Here is a 21,315-nt window from a genome sequence, read left to right as displayed (position 1 = left end):
GCAAAGAACTGAAAAATTTGGCAAAGTACTGAAAAGTTGTGGCAAAGTGCTGAAAAGTAGGGGCAAAGTGCTGAAAGATTTGACAAAGTGCTGAAAAGTATGGCAAAGTACTGAAAAGTTGTGGCAATGTGCTGAAAAGTAGTGGCAAAGTAGTGAAAAGTAGTGGCAAAGTGCTAAAAAGTGTGGCAAAGTACTGAAAAGTTGTGGCAAAGTAGTGAAAAGTAGTGGCAAAGTGCTGAAAAGAGTGGCAAAGTACTGACAAGTTGTGGCAAAGTAGTGGCAAAGTACTGAAAAGTTTGGCAAAGTAGTGAAAAGTTGTGGCAAAGTGCTGAAAAGTAGGGGCAAAGTGCTGAAAGGTGTGGCAAAGTACTGAAAAGTAGTGGCAAAGTGCTGAAATGTAGTGGCAAAGTAGTGAAAAGTAGTGGCAAAGTGATGAAAAGTAGTGGTAAAGAACGAAAAGTAGGGGCAAAGTGCTGAAAGGTGTGGCAAAGTAAAGAAAAGTGTGGCAAAGTACTGAAAAGTTGTGGCAAAGTGCTGAAAAGTAGTGAAAAGTAGTGGCAAAGTGCTGAAAAGTGTGGCAACGTACTGACATGTTTTGACAAAGTAGTGACAAAGTGCTGAAAAGTATGGCAAAGTACTGAAAAGTTGTGGCAATGTGCTGAAAAGTAGTGGCAAAGTAGTGAAAAGTAGTGGCAAAGTGCTAAAAAGCGTGGCAAAGTACTGAAAAGTTGTGGCAAAGTTGTGAAAAGTAGTGGCAAAGTGCTGAAAAGTGTGGCAAAGTACTGAACAGTTTTGGCAAAGTAGTGGCAAAGTACTGAAAAGTTTGGCAAAGTGCTGAAAAGTAGTGGAAAAGAACTGAAAAGTAGGGGCAAAGTGCTGAAAGGTGTGGCAAAGTACTGAAAAGTAGTGGCAAAGTAGTGAAAAGTAGTGTTTGAGTTGTAAAAAGTGTGGCAAAGTACTGAAAAGTTGTGGCAAATTGCTGAAAAATAGTGGCAAAGTAGTGGCAAAGCACTGAAAAGTGTGGCAAAGTACTGAAAGTATTAGAGCATTATTGGATAAGACTGAGTGTCTCTTCACCAGTCTAAGTACGAAACAACTAACAGAGATTGTTCAAACTATAAACAAGTAGAGCCACCCAGCGTTACACACTGGAATCGTATTTTTCCTGATTTTAATTATTCCGACATGTGGGAAGGAATATACAGTGGTTTTAAAGATAATTTTCTGGGCGACATAGACTATAAAATATCCCATAATGCAATTTTCACAAACGATAGACTGTTGAAGATGAAGTTTACTGAAAGTGCCTTATGCGACTTCTGTAATTTTAATGTAGAAAATGTATACCATATGATAGCCTTGTGTTATTCTGTTAAACCACTTTGGGAGTTTGTGTTCGAATTAATATACATAATAGAGAATCGTTCAATTATACAAACATAACTGAAACGTTCGTATACCATTTTTGGTTATTTCGAACCTACAAGTAAGCAGAAAAAAGAGTTAATCAACTATCTCTTATCTCTTGCACGTTATGTAATAGTATATCGTCGACGTCAATTCAAACAATCAAAACATCACATGAACCTTTTAGAAACTTATCAATACAAAATAAAATTTAAAATGAATACATATTTCAAAATTTGTAAATACAGATTTAACATCACCGCCTTCAAACAAAGATTTATTAATCTTGTAAGGGTTGACGGAGATACTTTCCAAACAAACTTTTGAGAGATTAAGCACGATTTCCAAATCTGTATAACTATATCTGCATTCATATATTTATAGTCTGAATTCAACATTGTGTTATAAACTTTGTTAAGCATTTACTCAATGTAATTTTTTCATGTAAATATTTTTAACAAGGCGAGCTAGTGGGCTCGTCTTTTAATAAAAGAAAAAAAAAACAGTTCACGTCCGATCACTGAAGTTAAGCTGCATCGGGCGTGGTTAGTACTTGCATGGGAAACCTGCTGGGAATACCACGTGCAGTAGGCTTATCAACATTTTTATTCCACCGTACATACTATCTTTTTCCCGTGATTTTTTGCCTAGCCGAAGCATTAATTGAAATCCAATTTCGACAAATATTCAGCCTACTGCCAAACCATTGCAGAATAAACCAGTTCTCGTCCGATCACTGAAGTTAAGCCCACCTGACGTGGTTAGTACTTGCATGGGAGACCGGCTGAGAATACCACATGCAGTAGGCTCATCAACATTTTTATTCCACCGTACATACTAAATTTTTCGCGGGATGTTTTCCTAGCCGAAGTATTAAACGACATACAATTCCGACGAATATTCAGCCTACTGCCAACACATTGCGGAATACACCAGTTATCGTCCGATCACTGAAGTTATGATGCATCGGGCGCGGTTAGTACTTGCATGGGAGAGCGGCTGGGAATACCACGTGCAGTAGGCTCATCAACATTTTTATTCCACATTACATACTAATTGTTTCCCTTGATTTTTTGCCTAGACGAAGCATTAAATGACATACAATTCGAAGGAATATTCAGCCTACTGCCAAACCATTGCAGAATACACCAGTTCTCGTCCGATCACTGAAGTTAAGCTGCATCGGGCGTGGTTAGAACTTGCATGGGAGACCTGCTGGGATTACCACGTGCAGTAGGCTTATCAACTTTTTTATTCCACCGTACATACCAAATTTTTGCCGGATTTTTTGCCTAGCCAAAGCGTTAAACGACATCCAATTCTGACGAATACTCAGCCTACTGCCAAACCATTGCAGAATACACCAGTTCTCGTCCGATCACTGATGTTAAGCTGCATCGGGCGAGGTTAGTACTTGCATGGGAAACCTGCTGTGAATACCACGTGCAGTAGGCTTATCAACATTTTTATTATACTGTACATACTATCTTTTTCCCGTGATTTTTTGCCTATCCGAAGCATTAATTGAAATCCAATTTCGACAAATATTCAGCCTACTGCCAAACCATTGCAGAATACATCAGTTCTCGTCCAATCACTGAAGTTAAGCTGCATCGGGCGTGGTTAGTATTTGCATGGTAGACTGGCTGGGAATACAACGTGCAGTAGGCTCATCAACATTTTTATTCCACCGTACATACTAACATTTTCCAGGGATTTTTTGCCTTGCCGAAGCATTAAATGTCATCCAATTCCGACGAATTTTCAGCCTACTGACAAACCATTGCAGAATACACCAGTTCTCGTCCGATCACTGAAGTTAAGCCCACCTGACGTGGTTAGTACTTGCATGGGAGACCGGCAGAGAATACCACATGCAGTAGGCTCATCAACATTTTTATTCCACCGTACATACTAAATTTTTCGCGGGATGTTTTCCTAGCCGAAGTATTAAACGACATACAATTCCGACGAATATTCAGCCTACTGACAACACATTGCAGAATACACCAGTTATCGTCCGATCACTGAAGTTATGGTGCATCGGGCGCGGTTAGTACTTGCATGGGAGAGCGGCTGGGAATACCACGTGCAGTAGGCTCATCAACATTTTTATTCCACATTACATACTAATTGTTTCCTTTGATTTTTTGCCTAGACGAAGCATTAAATGACATACAATTCGAAGGAATATTCAGCCTACTGCCAAACCATTGCAGAATACACCAGTTCTCGTCCGATCACTGAAGTTAAGCTGCATCGGGCGTGGTTAGTACTTGCATGGGAGACCGGCTGGGAATACCACGTGCAGTAGGCTGATTAACATTTTTATTCCACCGTACATACTATCTTTTTCCCGTTATTTTTTGCCTAGCCGAAGCATTAATTGAAATCCAATTTCGACAAATATTCAGCCTACTGCCAAACCATTGCAGAATACATCAGTTCTCGTCCAATCACTGATGTTAAGCTGCATCGGGCGAGGTTAGTACTTGCATGAGAAACATGCTGGGAATACCACGTGCAGTAGGCTTATCAACATTTTTATTCCACCGTACATACTATCTTTTTCCCGTTATTTTTTGCCTAGCCGAAGCATTAATTGAAATCCAATTTCGACAAATATTCAGCCTACTGCCAAACCATTGCAGAATACATCAGTTCTCGTCCAATCACTGAAGTTAAGCTGCATCGGGCGTGGTTAGTATTTGCATGGTAGACTGGCTGGGAATACAACGTGCAGTAGGCTCATCAACATTTTTATTCCACCGTACATACCAACTTTTTCCCGGAATTTTTGCCTAGCCAAAGAGTTAAACGACATCCAATTCTGACGAATACTCAGCCTACTGCCAAACTAAAGCAGAACACACCAGTTCTCGTCTGATCACTGAAGTTAAGCTGCATCGGACGTGGTTAGTACTTGCATGGGAGACCGGCTGGGAATACCTCGTGCAGAAGGCTCATCTACATTTTTATTCCACATTACATACTAACGTTTTTCTATGATGTTTTGCCTAGTCGTAGCATTAAATGACATCCAATTCCGACGAACATTCAGCCTACTGACAAATCATTGCAGAATACACCAGTTCTCATCCAATCACTGAAGTTAAGCTGCATCGGGCGTGGTTAGTACTTGCATGGGAGACTGGCTGGGAATACCACGTGCATTAGGCTCATCAACATTTTTATTCCACCGTACATACCAAATTTTTGCCGGATTTTTTGCCTAGCCAAAGCGTTAAACGACATCCAATTCTGACGAATACTCAGCCTACTGCCAAACCATTGCAGAATACACCAGTTCTCGTCCGATCACTGATGTTAAGCTGCATCGGGCGAGGTTAGTACTTGCATGGGAAACCTGCTGTGAATACCACGTGCAGTAGGCTTATCAACATTTTTATTCCACTGTACATACTATCTTTTTCCCGTGATTTTTTGCCTATCCGAAGCATTAATTGAAATCCAATTTCGACAAATATTCAGCCTACTGCCAAACCATTGCAGAATACATCAGTTCTCGTCCAATCACTGAAGTTAAGCTGCATCGGGCGTGGTTAGTATTTGCATGGTAGACTGGCTGGGAATACAACGTGCAGTAGGCTCATCAACATTTTTATTCCACCGTACATACTAACATTTTCCAGGGATTTTTTGCCTTGCCGAAGCATTAAATGTCATCCAATTCCGACGAATTTTCAGCCTACTGACAAACCATTGCAGAATACACCAGTTCTCGTCCGATCACTGAAGTTAAGCCCACCTGACGTGGTTAGTACTTGCATGGGAGACCGGCAGAGAATACCACATGCAGTAGGCTCATCAACATTTTTATTCCACCGTACATACTAAATTTTTCGCGGGATGTTTTCCTAGCCGAAGTATTAAACGACATACAATTCCGACGAATATTCAGCCTACTGACAACACATTGCAGAATACACCAGTTATCGTCCGATCACTGAAGTTATGGTGCATCGGGCGCGGTTAGTACTTGCATGGGAGAGCGGCTGGGAATACCACGTGCAGTAGGCTCATCAACATTTTTATTCCACATTACATACTAATTGTTTCCTTTGATTTTTTGCCTAGACGAAGCATTAAATGACATACAATTCGAAGGAATATTCAGCCTACTGCCAAACCATTGCAGAATACACCAGTTCTCGTCCGATCACTGAAGTTAAGCTGCATCGGGCGTGGTTAGTACTTGCATGGGAGACCGGCTAGGAATACCACGTGCAGTAGGCTGATTAACATTTTTATTCCACCGTACATACTATCTTTTTCCCGTTATTTTTTGCCTAGCCGAAGCATTAATTGAAATCCAATTTCGACAAATATTCAGCCTACTGCCAAACCATTGCAGAATACATCAGTTCTCGTCCAATCACTGATGTTAAGCTGCATCGGGCGAGGTTAGTACTTGCATGAGAAACATGCTGGGAATACCACGTGCAGTAGGCTTATCAACATTTTTATTCCACCGTACATACTATCTTTTTCCCGTTATTTTTTGCCTAGCCGAAGCATTAATTGAAATCCAATTTCGACAAATATTCAGCCTACTGCCAAACCATTGCAGAATACATCAGTTCTCGTCCAATCACTGAAGTTAAGCTGCATCGGGCGTGGTTAGTATTTGCATGGTAGACTGGCTGGGAATACAACGTGCAGTAGGCTCATCAACATTTTTATTCCACCGTACATACCAACTTTTTCCCGGATTTTTTGCCTAGCCAAAGAGTTAAACGACATCCAATTCTGACGAATACTCAGCCTACTGCCAAACTAAAGCAGAACACACCAGTTCTCGTCTGATCACTGAAGTTAAGCTGCATCGGACGTGGTTAGTACTTGCATGGGAGACCGGCTGGGAATACCTCGTGCAGAAGGCTCATCTACATTTTTATTCCACATTACATACTAACGTTTTTCTATGATGTTTTGCCTAGTCGTAGCATTAAATGACATCCAATTCCGACGAACATTCAGCCTACTGACAAATCATTGCAGAATACACCAGTTCTCATCCAATCACTGAAGTTAAGCTGCATCGGGCGTGGTTAGTACTTGCATGGGAGACTGGCTGGGAATACCACGTGCATTAGGCTCATCAACATTTTTATTCCACCGTACATACTAACTTTTTCCCCGGGATTTTTTGCCTAGCCGAAGTATTAAATTAAATCCAATTCCGACGAATATTCAGCCTTCTGACAAACCATTGCACAATACACAAGTTCTCGTCCGATCACAGAAGTTAAGCTGCATAGGGCGTGGTTAGTACTTGCATGGGAGACCGGCTGAGAATACCACGTGCAGTAGGCTTATCAACATTTTTATTCCACCGTACATACCAACTTTTTCCCGGGATTTTTTGCCTAGCCGAAGCGTTAAACGACATCTAATTCTGACGAATATTCAGCCTACTGCCAAACTATTGCAGAACACACCAGTTTTCGTCCGATCACTGAAGTTAAGCTGCATCGGGCGTAGATTTTTTGCCTAGCCAAAGCGTTAAATGACATCCAATTCCGACGAATATTCAGCCTACTGCCAAACTATTGCAGAATACACCAGTTCTCGTCCGATCACTGAAGTTAAGCTGCATCGGGCGTGGTTAGTACTTGCATGGGAGACCGGCTGGGAATACCATGTGCATTAGGCACATCAAAATTTTTATTCCACCATACATACTATCTTTTTCCCGGGATTTTTTGCCTAGCCGAAGCGTTAAACGACATCCAATTCCGACGAATATTCAGCTTACTGCCAAACTATTGCAGAATACACCAGTTCTCGTCCGATCACTGAAGTTAAGCTGCATCGGGCGTGGTTAGTACTTGCATGGGAGACCGGCTGGGAATACCATGTGCATTAGGCTCATCAAAATTTGTATTCCACCGTACATACTATCTTTTTCCCGGGATTTTTTGCCTAGCCGAAGTATTAAATTACATCCAATTCCGACGAATATTCAGCCTACTGCTAAACCATTGCACAATACACCAGTTCCGGTCCAATCACTGAAGTTAAGCTGCATCGGGCGTGGTTAGTACTTGCATGGGAGACCGGCTGAGAATACCACGTGCAGGAGGCTTATCAACATTTTTATTCCACCGTACATACAAAATTTTTCAGGGATTTTTTGCCTAGCCGAAGCGTTAAACGACATCCAATTCTGACGTATATTCAGCCTACTGCCAAACTATTGCAGAATACACCAGTTCTCGTCCGATCACTGAAGTTAAGCTGCATCGGGCGTGGTTAGTACTTGCATGGGAGACCGGCTGGGAATACCACGTGCAGTAGGCTTATCAACATTTTTATTCCACCGTACATACCAATTTTTTCCCGGGAATTTTTGCCTAGCCGAAGCGTTAAACGACATCCAATTCTGACGAATATTCAGCCTACTGCCAAACCATTGCACAATACACCAGTTCCCGTCCGATCACTGAAGTTAAGCTGCATCAGGCGTGCTTAGTACTTGCATGGGAGACTGGCTGGGAAGACCACGTGCATTAGGCTCATCAAAATTTTTATTCCACCGTACATACTAACTTTTTCCCGGGATTTTTTGCCTAGCCGAAGTATTAAATTAAATCCAATTCCGACGAATATTCAGCCTTCTGCCAAACCATTGCACAATACACCAGTTCTCGTCCGATCACTGAAGTTAAGCTGCATAGGGCGTGGTTAGTACTTGCATGGGAGACCGGCTGAGAATACCACGTGCAGTAGGCTTATCAACATTTTTATTCCATCATACATACCAACTTTTTCCCGGGATTTTTTGCCTAGCCGAAGCGTTAAACGACATCCAATTCTGACGAATATTCAGCCTACTGCCAAACTATTGCAGAACACACCAGTTTTCGTCCGATCACTGAAGTTAAGCTGCATTGGGCGTGGATATTTTGCCTAGCCAATGCGTTAAACGACATCCAATTCTGACGAATACTCAGCCTACTGCCAAACTATTGCAGAACACACCAGTTCTCGTCCGATCACTGAAGTTAAGCTGCATCAGGCGTGGTTAGTACTTGCATGGGAGACCGGCTGGGAATACCTCGTGCAGAAGGCTCATGTACATTTTTATTCCACATTACATACTAACGTTTTCCTATGATTTTTTGCCTTGTCGTAGCATTAAATGACATCCAATTCCGACGAACATTCAGCCTGCATCTAAATCTTTGCAGAATACACCAGTTCTCGTCCGATCACTGAAGTTAAGCTGCATCGGGCGTGGTTAGTACTTGCATGGGAGACTGGCTGGGAATACCACGTGCATTAGGCTCATCAAAATTTTTATTCCACCGTACATACTAACTTTTTCCCGGGATTTTTTGCCTAGCCGAAGTATTAAATTAAATCCAATTCCGACGAATATTCAGCCTTCTGCCAAACCATTGCACAATACACCAGTTCTCGTCCGATCACTGAAGTTAAGCTGCATAGGGCGTGGTTAGTACTTGCATGGGAGACCGGCTGAGAATACCACGTGCAGTAGGCTTATCAACATTTTTATTCCATCGTACATACCAACTTTTTCCCGGGATTTTTTGCCTAGCCGAAGCGTTAAACGACATCTAATTCTGACGAATATTCAGCCTACTGCCAAACTATTGCAGAACACACCAGTTTTCGTCCGATCACTGAAGTTAAGCTGCATCGGGCGTAGATTTTTTGCCTAGCCAAAGCGTTAAATGACATCCAATTCCGACGAATATTCAGCCTACTGCCAAACTATTGCAGAATACACCAGTTCTCGTCCGATCACTGAAGTTAAGCTGCATCGGGCGTGGTTAGTACTTGCATGGGAGACCGGCTGGGAATACCATGTGCATTAGGCACATCAAAATTTTTATTCCACCATACATACTATCTTTTTCCCGGGATTTTTTGCCTAGCCGAAGCGTTAAACGACATCCAATTCCGACGAATATTCAGCTTACTGCCAAACTATTGCAGAATACACCAGTTCTCGTCCGATCACTGAAGTTAAGCTGCATCGGGCGTGGTTAGTACTTGCATGGGAGACCGGCTGGGAATACCATGTGCATTAGGCTCATCAAAATTTGTATTCCACCGTACATACTATCTTTTTCCCGGGATTTTTTGCCTAGCCGAAGTATTAAATTACATCCAATTCCGACGAATATTCAGCCTACTGCTAAACCATTGCACAATACACCAGTTCCGGTCCAATCACTGAAGTTAAGCTGCATCGGGCGTGGTTAGTACTTGCATGGGAGACCGGCTGAGAATACCACGTGCAGGAGGCTTATCAACATTTTTATTCCACCGTACATACAAAATTTTTCAGGGATTTTTTGCCTAGCCGAAGCGTTAAACGACATCCAATTCTGACGTATATTCAGCCTACTGCCAAACTATTGCAGAATACACCAGTTCTCGTCCGATCACTGAAGTTAAGCTGCATCGGGCGTGGTTAGTACTTGCATGGGAGACCGGCTGGGAATACCACGTGCAGTAGGCTTATCAACATTTTTATTCCACCGTACATACCAATTTTTCCCGGGAATTTTTGCCTAGCCGAAGCGTTAAACGACATCCAATTCTGACGAATATTCAGCCTACTGCCAAACCATTGCACAATACACCAGTTCCCGTCCGATCACTGAAGTTAAGCTGCATCAGGCGTGCTTAGTACTTGCATGGGAGACTGGCTGGGAAGACCACGTGCATTAGGCTCATCAAAATTTTTATTCCACCGTACATACTAACTTTTTCCCGGGATTTTTTGCCTAGCCGAAGTATTAAATTAAATCCAATTCCGACGAATATTCAGCCTTCTGCCAAACCATTGCACAATACACCAGTTCTCGTCCGATCACTGAAGTTAAGCTGCATAGGGCGTGGTTAGTACTTGCATGGGAGACCGGCTGAGAATACCACGTGCAGTAGGCTTATCAACATTTTTATTCCATCATACATACCAACTTTTTCCCGGGATTTTTTGCCTAGCCGAAGCGTTAAACGACATCCAATTCTGACGAATATTCAGCCTACTGCCAAACTATTGCAGAACACACCTGTTTTCGTCCGATCACTGAAGTTAAGCTGCATTGGGCGTGGATATTTTGCCTAGCCAATGCGTTAAACGACATCCAATTCTGACGAATACTCAGCCTACTGCCAAACTATTGCAGAACACACCAGTTCTCGTCCGATCACTGAAGTTAAGCTGCATCAGGCGTGGTTAGTACTTGCATGGGAGACCGGCTGGGAATACCTCGTGCAGAAGGCTCATGTACATTTTTATTCCACATTACATACTAACGTTTTCCTATGATTTTTTGCCTTGTCGTAGCATTAAATGACATCCAATTCCGACGAACATTCAGCCTGCATCTAAATCTTTGCAGAATACACCAGTTCTCGTCCGATCACTGAAGTTAAGCTGCATCGGGCGTGGTTAGTACTTGCATGGGAGACTGGCTGGGAATACCACGTGCATTAGGCTCATCAAAATTTTTATTCCACCGTACATACTAACTTTTTCCCGGGATTTTTTGCCTAGCCGAAGTATTAAATTAAATCCAATTCCGACGAATATTCAGCCTTCTGCCAAACCATTGCACAATACACCAGTTCTCGTCCGATCACTGAAGTTAAGCTGCATAGGGCGTGGTTAGTACTTGCATGGGAGACCGGCTGAGAATACCACGTGCAGTAGGCTTATCAACATTTTTATTCCATCGTACATACCAACTTTTTCCCGGGATTTTTTGCCTAGCCGAAGCGTTAAACGACATCCAATTCTGACGAATATTCAGCCTACTGCCAAACTATTGCAGAACACATCAGTTTTCGTCCGATCACTGAAGTTAAGCTGCATTGGGCGTGGATTTTTTGCCTAGCCAAAGCGTTAAACGACATCCAATTCTGACGAGTACTCAGCCTACTGCCAAACTATTGCAGAACACACCAGTTCTCGTCCGATCACTGAAGTTAAGCTGCATCGGGCATGGTTAGTACTTGCATGGGAGACCGGCTGGGAATACCACGTGCAGTAGGCTGATTAACATTTTTATTCCACCATACATACCAACTTTTTCCCGGGATTTGTTGCCTAGCCGAAGTCTTAAATTACATCCAATTCCGACGAATATTCAGCCTACTGCCAAACTATTGCAGAATACACCAGTTCTCGTCCGATCACTGAAGTTAAGCTGCATCGCTCGTGGTTAGTACTTGCATGGGAGACTGGCTGGGAATACCACGTGCATTAGGCTCATCAAAATTTTTATTCCACCGTACATACTAACTTTTTCCCGGGATTTTTTGCCTAGCCTAAGTATTAAATTACATCCAATTCCGACTAATATTCAGCCTTCTGCCAAACCATTGTACAATACACCAGTTCTCGTCCGATCACTGAAGTTAAGCTGCATTGGGCGTGGTTAGTACTTGCATGGGAGACCGGCTGGGAATACCATGTGTATTAGGCTCATCAAAATTTTTATTCCACCGTACATACTATCTTTTTCCCGGGATTTTTTGCCTAGCCGAAGTATTAAATTACATCCAATTCCGACGAATATTCAGCCTACTGCCAAACCATTGCACAATACACCAGTTCCCGTCTGATCACTGAAGTTAAGCTGCATTGGGCGTGGTTAGTACTTGCACGGGAGACCTGCTGAGAATACCACGTGCAGTAGGCTTATCAACATTTTTATTCCATCGTACATACCAACTTTTTCCCGGGATTTTTTGCCTAGCCGAAGCGTTAAACAACATCCAATTCTAACGAATATTCAGCCTACTGCCAAACTATTGCAGAACACTCCAGTTTTCGTCCGATCACTGAAGTTAAGCTGCATTGGGCGTGAATTTTTTGCCTAGCCAAAGCGTTAAACGACATCCAATACTGACGAATACTCAGCCTACTGCCAAACTATTGCAGAACACATCAGTTCTCGTCCGATCACTGAAGTTAAGCTGCATCGGGCGTGGTTAGTACTTGCATGGGAGACCGGCTGGGAATACTCGTGCAGAAGGCTCATGTACATTTTTATTCCACATTACATACTAACGTTTTCCTATGATTTTTTGCCTAGTCGTAGCATTAAATGACATCCAATTCCGACGAACATTCAGCCTACTGCTAAATCATTGCAGAATACACCAGTTCTCGTCCGATCACTGACGTTAAGCTGCATCGGGCGTGGTTAGTACTTGCATGGGAGACCGGCTGAGAATACCACGTGCAGTAGGCTCATCAAAATTTTTATTCCACCGTACATACCAAATTTTTCCCGGGATTTTTTGCCTAGCCGAAGCGTTAAACGACATCCAATTCTGACGAATATTCAGCCTACTGCCAAACTATTGCAGAATACACCAGTTCTCGTCCGATCACTGAAGTTAAGCTGCATCGGGCGTGGTTAGTACTTGCATGGGAGACCGGCTGGGAATACCTCGTGCAGAAGGCTCATGTACATTTTTATTCCACATTACATACTAACGTTTTCCTATGATTTTTTGCCTAGTCGTAGCATTAAATGACATCCAATTCCGACGAACATTCAGCCTACTGCTAAATCATTGCAGAATACACCAGTTATCGTCCGATCACTGACGTTAAGCTGCATCGGGCGTGGTTAGTACTTGCATGGGAGACCGGCTGAGAATACCACGTGCAGTAGACTCATCAAAATTTTTATTCCACCGTACATACCAAATTTTTCCCGGGATTTTTTGCCTAGCCGAAGCGTTAAACGACATCCAATTCTGACGAATATTCAGCCTACTGCCAAACTATTGCAGAATACACCAGTTCTCGTCCGATCACTGAAGTTAAGCAGCATCGGGCGTGGTTAGTACTTGCATGGGAGACCGGCTGAGAATACCACGTGCAGTAGGCTTATCAACATTTTTATTCCACCGTACATACCAAATTTTTCCCGGGATTTTTTGCCTAGCCGAAGCGTTAAACGACATCCAATTCTGACGAATATTCAGCCTACTGCCAAACTATTGCAGAACACACCAGTTTTCGTCCGATCACTGAAGTTAAGCTGCATTGGGCGTGGATTTTTTGCCTAGCCAAAGCGTTAAACGACATCCAATTATGACGAATACTCAGCCTACTGCCAAACTATTGCAGAACACATCAGTTCTCGTCCGATCACTGAAGTTAAGCTGCATCGGGCGTGGTTTCTACTTGCATGGGAGACCGGCTGGGAATACCTCGTGCAGAAGGCTCAAGTACATTTTTATTCCACATTACATACTAACGTTTTCCTATGATTTTTTGCATAGTCGTAGCATTAAATGACATCCAATTCCGACGAACATTCAGCCTACTGCTAAATCATTGCTGAATACACCAGTTCTCGTCCGATCACTGACGTTAAGCTGCATCGGGCGTGGTTAGTACTTGCATGGGAGACCGGCTGAGAATACCACGTGCAGTAGGCTTATCAACATTTTTATTCCACCGTACATACCAAATTTTTCCCGGGATTTTTCGCCTAGCCGAAGCGTTAAACGACATCCAATTCTGACGAATATTCAGCCTACTGCCAAACTATTGCAGAATACACCAGTTCTCGTCCAATCACTGAAGTTAAGCTGCATCGGGCGTGTTAGTACTTGCATGGGAGACTGGCTGGGAATACCACGTGCATTAGGCTCATCAAAATTTTTATTCCACCGTACATACTAACTTTTTCCCGGGATTTTTTGCCTAGCCGAAGTATTAAATTAAATCCAATTCCGACGAATATTCAGCCTTCTGCCAAACCATTGCACAATACACCAGTTCTCGTCCGATCACTGAAGTTAAGCTGCATAGGGCGTGGTTAGTACTTGCATGGGAGACCGGCTGAGAATACCATGTGCATTAGGCTCATCAAACTTTTTATTCCACCGTACATACCAACTTTTTCCCGGGATTTTTTGCCTAGCCGAAGTATTAAATTAAATCCAATTCCGATGCGTTAAACGACATCCAATTCTGACGAATATTCAGCCTACTGCCAAACTATTGCAGAACACACCAGTTTTCGTCTGATCACTGAAGTTAAGCTGCATTGGGCGTGGATTTTTTGCCTAGCCAAAGCGTTAAACGACATCCAATTCTGACGAATACTCAGCCTACTGCCAAACTATTGCAGAACACACCAGTTCTCGTCCGATCACTGAAGTTAAGCTGCATCGGGCGTGGTTAGTACTTGCATGGGAGACCGGCTGGGAATACCTCGTGCAGAAGGCTCATGTACATTTTTATTCCACATTACATACTAACGTTTTCCTATGATTTTTTGCCTAGTCGTAGCATTAAATGACATCCAATTCCGACGAACATTCAGCCTGCTGCTTAATCTTTGCAGAATACACCAGTTCTCGTCCGATCACTGAAGTTAAGCTGCATCGGGCGTGGTTAGTACTTGCATGGGAGACTGGCTGGGAATACCACGTGCATTAGGCTCATCAAAATTTTTATTCCACCGTACATACTAACTTTTTCCCGGGATTTTTTGCCTAGCCGAAGTATTAAATTAAATCCAATTCCGACGAATATTCAGCCTTCTGCCAAACCATTGCACAATACACCAGTTCTCGTCCGATCACAGAAGTTAAGCTGCATAGGGCGTGGTTAGTACTTGCATGGGAGACCGGCTGAGAATACCACGTGCAGTAGGCTTATCAACATTTTTATTCCATCTACATACCAACTTTTTCCCGGGATTTTTTGCCTAGCCGAAGTATTAAATTAAATCCAATTCCGATGCGTTAAACGACATCCAATTCTGACGAATATTCAGCCTACTGCCAAACTATTGCAGAACACACCAGTTTTCGTCCGATCACTGAAGTTAAGCTGCATTGGGCGTGGATTTTTTGCCTAGCCAAAGCGTTAAACGACATCCAATTCTGACGAATACTCAGCCTACTGCCAAACTATTGCAGAACACACCAGTTCTCGTCCGATCACTGAAGTTAAGCTGCATCGGGCGTGGTTAGTACTTGCATGGGAGACCGGCTGGGAATACCTCGTGCAGAAGGCTCATGTACATTTTTATTCCACATTACATACTAACGTTTTCCTATGATTTTTTGCCTAGTCGTAGCATTAAATGACATCCAATTCCGACGAACATTCAGCCTACTGCTAAATCATTGCAGAATACACCAGTTCTCGTCCGATCACTGAAGTTAAGCTGCATCGCGCGTGGTTAGTACTTGCATGGGAGACCGGCTGGGAATACCACGTGCAGTAGGCTGATTAACATTTTTATTCCACCATACATACCAACTTTTTCCCGGGATTTGTTGCCTAGCCGAAGTCTTAAATTACATCCAATTCCGACGAATATTCAGCCTACTGCCAAACTATTGCAGAATACACCAGTTCTCGTCCAATCACTGAAGTTAAGCTGCATCGGGCGTGGTTAGTACTTGCATGGGAGACTGACTGGGAATACCACGTGCATTAGGCTCATCAAAATTTTTATTCCACCGTACATACTAACTTTTTCCCGGGATTTTTTGCCTAGCCTAAGTATTAAATTACATCCAATTCCGACTAATATTCAGCCTTCTGCCAAACCATTGCACAATACACCAGTTCTCGTCCGATCACTGAAGTTAAGCTGCATTGGGCGTGGTTAGTACTTGCATGGGAGACCGGCTGGGAATACCATGTGTATTAGGCTCATCAATTTTTTTATTCCACCGTACATACTATCTTTTTCCCGGGATTGTTTGCCTAGCCGAAGTATTAAATTACATCCATTTCCGACGAATATTCAGCCTACTGCCAAACCATTGCACAATACACCAGTTCCCGTCCGATCACTGAAGTTAAGCTGCATAGGGCGTGGTTAGTACTTGCATGGGAGACCGGCTGAGAATACCACGTGCAGTAGGCTTATCAACATTTTTATTCCATCATACATACCAACTTTTTCCCGGGATTTTTGCCTAGCCGAAGCGTTAAACGACATCCAATTCTGACGAATATTCAGCCTACTGCCAAACTATTGCAGAACACACCAGTTTTCGTCCGATCACTGAAGTTAAGCTGCATTGGGCGTGGATTTTTTGCCTAGCCAAAGCGTTAAACGACATCCAATTCTGACGAATACTCAGCCTACTGCCAAACTATTGCAGAACACACCAGTTCTCGTCCGATCACTGAAGTTAAGCTGCATCAGGCGTGGTTAGTACTTGCATGGGAGACCGGCTGGGAATACCTCGTGCAGAAGGCTCATGTACATTTTTATTCCACATTACATACTAACGTTTTCCTATGATTTTTTGCCTAGTCGTAGCATTAAATGACATCCAATTCCGACGAACATTCAGCCTACTGCTAAATCTTTGCAGAATACACCAGTTCTCGTCCGATCACTGAAGTTAAACTGCATCGGGCGTGGTTAGTACTTGCATGGGAGACTGGCTGGGAATACCACGTGCATTAGGCTCATCAAAATTTTTATTCCACCGTACATACTAACTTTTTTCCCAGGATTTTTTGCCTAGCCGAAGTATTAAATTAAATCCAATTCCGACGAATATTCAGCCTTCTGCCAAACCATTGCACAATACACCAGTTCTCGTCCGATCACTGAAGTTAAGCTGCATAGGGCGTGGTTAGTACTTGCATGGGAGACCGGCTGAGAATACCACGTGCAGTAGGCTTATCAACATTTTTATTCCATCGTACATACCAACTTTTTCCCGGGATTTTTTGCCTAGCCGAAGCGTTAAACGACATCCAATTCTGACGAATATTCAGCCTACTGCCAAACTATTGCAGAACACACCAGTTTTCGTCCGATCACTGAAGTTAAGCTGCATTGGGCGTGGATTTTTTGCCTAGCCAAAGCGTTAAACGACATCCAATTCTGACGAATACTCAGCCTACTGCCAAACTATTGCAGAACACACCAGTTCTCGTCCGATCACTGAAGTTAAGCTGCATCGGGCGTGGTTAGTACTTGCATGGGAGACCGGCTGGGAATACCTCGTGCAGAAGGCTCATGTACATTTTTATTCCACATTACATACTAACGTTTTCCAATGATTTTTTGCCTAGTCGTAGCATTAAATGACATCCAATTCCGACGAACATTCAGCCTACTGCTAAATCATTGCAGAATACACCAGTTCTCGTCCGATCACTGAAGTTAAGCTGCATCGCGCGTGGTTAGTACTTGCATGGGAGACCGGCTGGGAATACCACGTGCAGTAGGCTGATTAACATTTTTATTCCACCATACATACCAACTTTTTCCCGGGATTTGTTGCCTAGCCGAAGTCTTAAATTACATCCAATTCCGACGAATATTCAGCCTACTGCCAAACTATTGCAGAATACACCAGTTCTCGTCCAATCACTGAAGTTAAGCTGCATCGGGCGTGGTTAGTACTTGCATGGGAGACTGACTGGGAATACCACGTGCATTAGGCTCATCAAAATTTTTATTCCACCGTACATACTAACTTTTTCCCGGGATTTTTTGCCTAGCCTAAGTATTAAATTACATCCAATTCCGACTAATATTCAGCCTTCTGCCAAACCATTGCACAATACACCAGTTCTCGTCCGATCACTGAAGTTAAGCTGCATTGGGCGTGGTTAGTACTTGCATGGGAGACCGGCTGGGAATACCATGTGTATTAGGCTCATCAATTTTTTTATTCCACCGTACATACTATCTTTTTCCCGGGATTTTTTGCCTAGCCGAAGTATTAAATTACATCCAATTCCGACGAATATTCAGCCTACTGCCAAACCATTGCACAATACACCAGTTCCCGTCCGATCACTGAAGTTAAGCTGCATAGGGCGTGGTTAGTACTTGCATGGGAGACCGGCTGAGAATACCACGTGCAGTAGGCTTATCAACATTTTTATTCCATCATACATACCAACTTTTTCCCGGGATTTTTTGCCTAGCCGAAGCGTTAAACGACATCCAATTCTGACGAATATTCAGCCTACTGCCAAACTATTGCAGAACACACCAGTTTTCGTCCGATCACTGAAGTTAAGCTGCATTGGGCGTGGATTTTTTGCCTAGCCAAAGCGTTAAACGACATCCAATTCTGACGAATACTCAGCATACTGCCAAACTATTGCAGAACACACCAGTTCTCGTCCGATCACTGAAGTTAAGCTGCATCAGGCGTGGTTAGTACTTGCATGGGAGACCGGCTGGGAATACCTCGTGCAGAAGGCTCATGTACATTTTTATTCCACATTACATACTAACGTTTTCCTATGATTTTTTGCCTAGTCGTAGCATTAAATGACATCCAATTCCGACGAACATTCAGCCTACTGCTAAATCTTTGCAGAATACACCAGTTCTCGTCCGATCACTGAAGTTAAACTGCATCGGGCGTGGTTAGTACTTGCATGGGAGACTGGCTGGGAATACCACGTGCATTAGGCTCATCAACATTTTTATTCCATCGTACATACCAACTTTTTCCCGGGATTTTTTGCCTAGCCGAAGCGTTAAACGACATCCAATTCTGACGAATATTCAGCCTACTGCCAAACTATTGCAGAACACACCAGTTTTCGTCCGATCACTGAAGTTAAGCTGCATTGGGCGTGGATTTTTTGCCTAGCCAAAGCGTTAAACGACATCCAATTCTGACGAATACTCATCCTACTGCTAAATCATTGCAGAATACACCAGTTCTCGTCGGATCACTGAAGTTAAGCTGCATCGGGCATGGTTAGTACTTGCATGGGAGACCGGCTGGGAATACCACGTGCAGTAGGCTGATTAACATTTTTATTCCACCATACATACCAACTTTTTCCCGGGATTTGTTGCCTAGCCGAAGTCTTAAATTACATCCAATTCCGACGAATATTCAGCCTACTGCCAAACCATTGTACAATACACCAGTTCTCGTCCGATCACTGAAGTTAAGCTGCATCGGGCGTGGTTAGTACTTGCATGGGAGACTGGCTGGGAATACCACGTGCATTAGGCTCATCAACATTTTTATTCCACTGTACATACTAACTTTTTCCCGGGATTTTTTGCCTAGCCTAAGTATTAAATTACATCTAATTCCGACTAATATTCAGCCTTCTGCCAAACCATTGTACAATACACCAGTTCTCGTCCGATCACTGAAGTTAAGCTGCATCGGGCGTGGTTAGTACTTGCATGGGAGACCGGCTGGGAATACCATGTGTATTAGGCTCATCAAAATTTTTATTCCACCGTACATACTATCTTTTTCCCGGGATTTTTTGCCTAGCCGAAGTATTAAATTACATCCAATTCCGACGAATATTCAGCCTACTGCCAAACCATTGCACAATACACCAGTTCCCGTCCGATCACTGAAGTTAAGCTGCATTGGGCGTGGTTAGTACTTGCACGGGAGACCTGCTGAGAATACCACGTGCAGTAGGCTTATCAACATTTTTATTCCATCGTACATACCAACTTTTTCCCGGGATTTTTTGCCTAGCCGAAGCGTTAAACGACATCCAATTCTGACGAATATTCAGCCTACTGCCAAACTATTGCAGAACACTCCAGTTTTCGTCCGATCACTGAAGTTAAGCTGCATTGGGCGTGAATTTTTTGCCTAGCCAAAGCGTTAAACGACATCCAATTCTGACGAATACTCAGCCTACTGCCAAACTATTGCAGAACACATCAGTTCTCGTCCGATCACTGAAGTTAAGCTGCATCGGGCGTGGTTAGTACTTGCATGGGAGACCGGCTGGGAATACCTCGTGCAGAAGGCTCATGTACATTTTTATTCCACATTACATACTAACGTTTTCCTATGATTTTTTGCCTAGTCGTAGCATTAAATGACATCCAATTCCGACGAACATTCAGCCTACTGCTAAATCATTGCAGAATACACCAGTTCTCGTCCGATCACTGACGTTAAGCTGCATCGGGCGTGGTTACTACTTGCATGGGAGACCGGCCGGGAATACCACGTGCATTAGGCTCATCAAAATGTTTATTCCACCGTACATACTAACTTTTTCCCGGGATGTTTTGCCTAGCCGAAGTATTAAATTACATCCTATTCTGACGAATATTCAGCCTACTGCCAAACCATTGCACAATACACCAGTTCCCGTCCGATCACTGAAGTTAAGCTACATCGGGAGTGGTTAGTACTTGCATGGGAGACCGGCTGAGAATACCACGTGCAGTAGGCTTATCAACATTTTTATTCCACATTACATACTAACATTTTCCCATGATTTTTTGCCTAGCCGTAGCATTAAATGACATCCAATTCCGACGAGCATTCAGCCTACTGCCAAACCATTGCAGAATACATCAGTTCTCGTCCGATCACTGAAGTTAAGCTTCATTGGGCGTGGTTAGTACTTGCATGAGAGACCTGTTGGGAATACCACGTGCAGTAGGCTTATCAACATTTTAATTCCACCGTACATACTATCTTTTTCCCGTGATTTTTTGCCTAGCCGAAGCATTAATTGAAATGCAATTCCGACAAATATTCAGCCTACTGCCAAACCATTGCAGAATACACCAGTTCTCGTCCGATCACTGAAGTTAAGCCGCATCGGGCGTGGTTAGTACTTGCACTGGATACCGGCTGGGAATACCACGTGTAATAGGCTCATCAACATTTTTATTCCACCGTACATACTAACTTTTTCCCGGGATTTTTTGCCTAGCCGAAGTATTAAATTACATCCAATTCCGACAAATATTCAGTCTACTTCCAAACCATTGCAGAATACACAAGTTCTCGTCCAATCACTGAAGTTAAGCTGCATCGGGCGTGGTTAGTACTTGCATGAGAGACCTGTTGGGAATACCACGTGCACTAGGCGTTTCAACATTTTTATTCCACCGTACATACCATCTTTTTCCCGTGATT

The 21,315-nt window shown here is 43.1% G+C and overlaps 1 non-coding gene and 73 pseudogenes across 1 annotated transcript; all 74 read left to right on the top strand.

The window, feature by feature from the left end:
- The first annotated feature begins 2,527 nt into the window (after window positions 1-2,527).
- Window positions 2,528-2,647, top strand: LOC146741302 (5S ribosomal RNA; annotated as a pseudogene).
- A 95-nt stretch (window positions 2,648-2,742) lies between these two features.
- On the top strand, window positions 2,743-2,862 carry LOC146741301 (5S ribosomal RNA; annotated as a pseudogene).
- Window positions 2,863-2,958: 96 nt separating this feature from the next.
- Window positions 2,959-3,078, top strand: LOC146741300 (5S ribosomal RNA; annotated as a pseudogene).
- Window positions 3,079-3,604: 526 nt separating this feature from the next.
- On the top strand, window positions 3,605-3,724 carry LOC146741299 (5S ribosomal RNA). Its single transcript, XR_014930043.1, has one exon. It is a non-coding gene; the product is annotated as a 5S ribosomal RNA (ribosomal RNA).
- Window positions 3,725-3,820: 96 nt separating this feature from the next.
- On the top strand, window positions 3,821-3,940 carry LOC146741298 (5S ribosomal RNA; annotated as a pseudogene).
- A 96-nt stretch (window positions 3,941-4,036) lies between these two features.
- LOC146741297 (5S ribosomal RNA) lies at window positions 4,037-4,156 on the top strand (annotated as a pseudogene).
- Window positions 4,157-4,251: 95 nt separating this feature from the next.
- On the top strand, window positions 4,252-4,371 carry LOC146741296 (5S ribosomal RNA; annotated as a pseudogene).
- A 96-nt stretch (window positions 4,372-4,467) lies between these two features.
- On the top strand, window positions 4,468-4,587 carry LOC146741295 (5S ribosomal RNA; annotated as a pseudogene).
- A 95-nt stretch (window positions 4,588-4,682) lies between these two features.
- On the top strand, window positions 4,683-4,802 carry LOC146741294 (5S ribosomal RNA; annotated as a pseudogene).
- Window positions 4,803-4,898: 96 nt separating this feature from the next.
- Window positions 4,899-5,018, top strand: LOC146741293 (5S ribosomal RNA; annotated as a pseudogene).
- Window positions 5,019-5,544: 526 nt separating this feature from the next.
- On the top strand, window positions 5,545-5,664 carry LOC146741292 (5S ribosomal RNA; annotated as a pseudogene).
- A 96-nt stretch (window positions 5,665-5,760) lies between these two features.
- On the top strand, window positions 5,761-5,880 carry LOC146741291 (5S ribosomal RNA; annotated as a pseudogene).
- Window positions 5,881-5,976: 96 nt separating this feature from the next.
- Window positions 5,977-6,096, top strand: LOC146741290 (5S ribosomal RNA; annotated as a pseudogene).
- Window positions 6,097-6,191: 95 nt separating this feature from the next.
- Window positions 6,192-6,311, top strand: LOC146741289 (5S ribosomal RNA; annotated as a pseudogene).
- Window positions 6,312-6,407: 96 nt separating this feature from the next.
- On the top strand, window positions 6,408-6,527 carry LOC146741288 (5S ribosomal RNA; annotated as a pseudogene).
- Window positions 6,528-6,624: 97 nt separating this feature from the next.
- On the top strand, window positions 6,625-6,744 carry LOC146741287 (5S ribosomal RNA; annotated as a pseudogene).
- Window positions 6,745-6,964: 220 nt separating this feature from the next.
- On the top strand, window positions 6,965-7,084 carry LOC146741286 (5S ribosomal RNA; annotated as a pseudogene).
- A 96-nt stretch (window positions 7,085-7,180) lies between these two features.
- Window positions 7,181-7,300, top strand: LOC146741285 (5S ribosomal RNA; annotated as a pseudogene).
- Window positions 7,301-7,396: 96 nt separating this feature from the next.
- Window positions 7,397-7,516, top strand: LOC146741284 (5S ribosomal RNA; annotated as a pseudogene).
- A 95-nt stretch (window positions 7,517-7,611) lies between these two features.
- On the top strand, window positions 7,612-7,731 carry LOC146741283 (5S ribosomal RNA; annotated as a pseudogene).
- A 96-nt stretch (window positions 7,732-7,827) lies between these two features.
- Window positions 7,828-7,947, top strand: LOC146741282 (5S ribosomal RNA; annotated as a pseudogene).
- Window positions 7,948-8,043: 96 nt separating this feature from the next.
- LOC146741281 (5S ribosomal RNA) lies at window positions 8,044-8,163 on the top strand (annotated as a pseudogene).
- A 220-nt stretch (window positions 8,164-8,383) lies between these two features.
- LOC146741280 (5S ribosomal RNA) lies at window positions 8,384-8,503 on the top strand (annotated as a pseudogene).
- A 96-nt stretch (window positions 8,504-8,599) lies between these two features.
- LOC146741279 (5S ribosomal RNA) lies at window positions 8,600-8,719 on the top strand (annotated as a pseudogene).
- Window positions 8,720-8,815: 96 nt separating this feature from the next.
- On the top strand, window positions 8,816-8,935 carry LOC146741278 (5S ribosomal RNA; annotated as a pseudogene).
- A 220-nt stretch (window positions 8,936-9,155) lies between these two features.
- On the top strand, window positions 9,156-9,275 carry LOC146741277 (5S ribosomal RNA; annotated as a pseudogene).
- Window positions 9,276-9,371: 96 nt separating this feature from the next.
- On the top strand, window positions 9,372-9,491 carry LOC146741276 (5S ribosomal RNA; annotated as a pseudogene).
- Window positions 9,492-9,587: 96 nt separating this feature from the next.
- LOC146741275 (5S ribosomal RNA) lies at window positions 9,588-9,707 on the top strand (annotated as a pseudogene).
- Window positions 9,708-9,802: 95 nt separating this feature from the next.
- LOC146741274 (5S ribosomal RNA) lies at window positions 9,803-9,922 on the top strand (annotated as a pseudogene).
- A 95-nt stretch (window positions 9,923-10,017) lies between these two features.
- On the top strand, window positions 10,018-10,137 carry LOC146741273 (5S ribosomal RNA; annotated as a pseudogene).
- A 96-nt stretch (window positions 10,138-10,233) lies between these two features.
- On the top strand, window positions 10,234-10,353 carry LOC146741272 (5S ribosomal RNA; annotated as a pseudogene).
- A 220-nt stretch (window positions 10,354-10,573) lies between these two features.
- Window positions 10,574-10,693, top strand: LOC146741271 (5S ribosomal RNA; annotated as a pseudogene).
- A 96-nt stretch (window positions 10,694-10,789) lies between these two features.
- Window positions 10,790-10,909, top strand: LOC146741270 (5S ribosomal RNA; annotated as a pseudogene).
- Window positions 10,910-11,005: 96 nt separating this feature from the next.
- On the top strand, window positions 11,006-11,125 carry LOC146741269 (5S ribosomal RNA; annotated as a pseudogene).
- A 220-nt stretch (window positions 11,126-11,345) lies between these two features.
- Window positions 11,346-11,465, top strand: LOC146741268 (5S ribosomal RNA; annotated as a pseudogene).
- Window positions 11,466-11,561: 96 nt separating this feature from the next.
- On the top strand, window positions 11,562-11,681 carry LOC146741267 (5S ribosomal RNA; annotated as a pseudogene).
- A 96-nt stretch (window positions 11,682-11,777) lies between these two features.
- LOC146741266 (5S ribosomal RNA) lies at window positions 11,778-11,897 on the top strand (annotated as a pseudogene).
- A 96-nt stretch (window positions 11,898-11,993) lies between these two features.
- Window positions 11,994-12,113, top strand: LOC146741265 (5S ribosomal RNA; annotated as a pseudogene).
- A 220-nt stretch (window positions 12,114-12,333) lies between these two features.
- LOC146741264 (5S ribosomal RNA) lies at window positions 12,334-12,452 on the top strand (annotated as a pseudogene).
- A 96-nt stretch (window positions 12,453-12,548) lies between these two features.
- Window positions 12,549-12,668, top strand: LOC146741263 (5S ribosomal RNA; annotated as a pseudogene).
- Window positions 12,669-12,764: 96 nt separating this feature from the next.
- LOC146741262 (5S ribosomal RNA) lies at window positions 12,765-12,884 on the top strand (annotated as a pseudogene).
- Window positions 12,885-12,980: 96 nt separating this feature from the next.
- Window positions 12,981-13,100, top strand: LOC146741261 (5S ribosomal RNA; annotated as a pseudogene).
- Window positions 13,101-13,196: 96 nt separating this feature from the next.
- Window positions 13,197-13,316, top strand: LOC146741260 (5S ribosomal RNA; annotated as a pseudogene).
- A 220-nt stretch (window positions 13,317-13,536) lies between these two features.
- LOC146741259 (5S ribosomal RNA) lies at window positions 13,537-13,656 on the top strand (annotated as a pseudogene).
- Window positions 13,657-13,752: 96 nt separating this feature from the next.
- LOC146741258 (5S ribosomal RNA) lies at window positions 13,753-13,872 on the top strand (annotated as a pseudogene).
- Window positions 13,873-13,968: 96 nt separating this feature from the next.
- Window positions 13,969-14,087, top strand: LOC146741257 (5S ribosomal RNA; annotated as a pseudogene).
- A 96-nt stretch (window positions 14,088-14,183) lies between these two features.
- LOC146741256 (5S ribosomal RNA) lies at window positions 14,184-14,303 on the top strand (annotated as a pseudogene).
- A 245-nt stretch (window positions 14,304-14,548) lies between these two features.
- Window positions 14,549-14,668, top strand: LOC146741255 (5S ribosomal RNA; annotated as a pseudogene).
- Window positions 14,669-14,764: 96 nt separating this feature from the next.
- LOC146741254 (5S ribosomal RNA) lies at window positions 14,765-14,884 on the top strand (annotated as a pseudogene).
- Window positions 14,885-14,980: 96 nt separating this feature from the next.
- Window positions 14,981-15,100, top strand: LOC146741253 (5S ribosomal RNA; annotated as a pseudogene).
- Window positions 15,101-15,344: 244 nt separating this feature from the next.
- Window positions 15,345-15,464, top strand: LOC146741252 (5S ribosomal RNA; annotated as a pseudogene).
- A 96-nt stretch (window positions 15,465-15,560) lies between these two features.
- LOC146741251 (5S ribosomal RNA) lies at window positions 15,561-15,680 on the top strand (annotated as a pseudogene).
- A 96-nt stretch (window positions 15,681-15,776) lies between these two features.
- LOC146741250 (5S ribosomal RNA) lies at window positions 15,777-15,896 on the top strand (annotated as a pseudogene).
- A 96-nt stretch (window positions 15,897-15,992) lies between these two features.
- LOC146741249 (5S ribosomal RNA) lies at window positions 15,993-16,112 on the top strand (annotated as a pseudogene).
- A 96-nt stretch (window positions 16,113-16,208) lies between these two features.
- On the top strand, window positions 16,209-16,328 carry LOC146741248 (5S ribosomal RNA; annotated as a pseudogene).
- A 219-nt stretch (window positions 16,329-16,547) lies between these two features.
- LOC146741247 (5S ribosomal RNA) lies at window positions 16,548-16,667 on the top strand (annotated as a pseudogene).
- A 96-nt stretch (window positions 16,668-16,763) lies between these two features.
- Window positions 16,764-16,883, top strand: LOC146741246 (5S ribosomal RNA; annotated as a pseudogene).
- Window positions 16,884-16,980: 97 nt separating this feature from the next.
- On the top strand, window positions 16,981-17,100 carry LOC146741245 (5S ribosomal RNA; annotated as a pseudogene).
- A 220-nt stretch (window positions 17,101-17,320) lies between these two features.
- On the top strand, window positions 17,321-17,440 carry LOC146741244 (5S ribosomal RNA; annotated as a pseudogene).
- Window positions 17,441-17,536: 96 nt separating this feature from the next.
- LOC146741243 (5S ribosomal RNA) lies at window positions 17,537-17,656 on the top strand (annotated as a pseudogene).
- A 96-nt stretch (window positions 17,657-17,752) lies between these two features.
- Window positions 17,753-17,872, top strand: LOC146741242 (5S ribosomal RNA; annotated as a pseudogene).
- Window positions 17,873-17,968: 96 nt separating this feature from the next.
- LOC146741241 (5S ribosomal RNA) lies at window positions 17,969-18,088 on the top strand (annotated as a pseudogene).
- A 96-nt stretch (window positions 18,089-18,184) lies between these two features.
- Window positions 18,185-18,304, top strand: LOC146741240 (5S ribosomal RNA; annotated as a pseudogene).
- A 220-nt stretch (window positions 18,305-18,524) lies between these two features.
- LOC146741239 (5S ribosomal RNA) lies at window positions 18,525-18,644 on the top strand (annotated as a pseudogene).
- Window positions 18,645-18,740: 96 nt separating this feature from the next.
- On the top strand, window positions 18,741-18,860 carry LOC146741238 (5S ribosomal RNA; annotated as a pseudogene).
- Window positions 18,861-19,080: 220 nt separating this feature from the next.
- On the top strand, window positions 19,081-19,200 carry LOC146741237 (5S ribosomal RNA; annotated as a pseudogene).
- Window positions 19,201-19,296: 96 nt separating this feature from the next.
- Window positions 19,297-19,416, top strand: LOC146741236 (5S ribosomal RNA; annotated as a pseudogene).
- A 96-nt stretch (window positions 19,417-19,512) lies between these two features.
- On the top strand, window positions 19,513-19,632 carry LOC146741235 (5S ribosomal RNA; annotated as a pseudogene).
- Window positions 19,633-19,728: 96 nt separating this feature from the next.
- LOC146741234 (5S ribosomal RNA) lies at window positions 19,729-19,848 on the top strand (annotated as a pseudogene).
- Window positions 19,849-20,068: 220 nt separating this feature from the next.
- On the top strand, window positions 20,069-20,188 carry LOC146741233 (5S ribosomal RNA; annotated as a pseudogene).
- Window positions 20,189-20,284: 96 nt separating this feature from the next.
- Window positions 20,285-20,404, top strand: LOC146741232 (5S ribosomal RNA; annotated as a pseudogene).
- Window positions 20,405-20,500: 96 nt separating this feature from the next.
- LOC146741231 (5S ribosomal RNA) lies at window positions 20,501-20,620 on the top strand (annotated as a pseudogene).
- Window positions 20,621-20,716: 96 nt separating this feature from the next.
- On the top strand, window positions 20,717-20,836 carry LOC146741230 (5S ribosomal RNA; annotated as a pseudogene).
- Window positions 20,837-20,932: 96 nt separating this feature from the next.
- Window positions 20,933-21,052, top strand: LOC146741229 (5S ribosomal RNA; annotated as a pseudogene).
- Window positions 21,053-21,315: the final 263 nt, after the last annotated feature.

Source organism: Saccoglossus kowalevskii, chromosome 7 (genome assembly GCF_978046115.1).
Source record: "Saccoglossus kowalevskii chromosome 7, keSacKowa6.1, whole genome shotgun sequence".
Classification (NCBI taxonomy): domain Eukaryota; kingdom Metazoa; phylum Hemichordata; class Enteropneusta; family Harrimaniidae; genus Saccoglossus; species Saccoglossus kowalevskii.
Note: the sequence above shows the minus strand (reverse complement) of the source record. Positions and strands in the feature narration are given on the sequence as shown.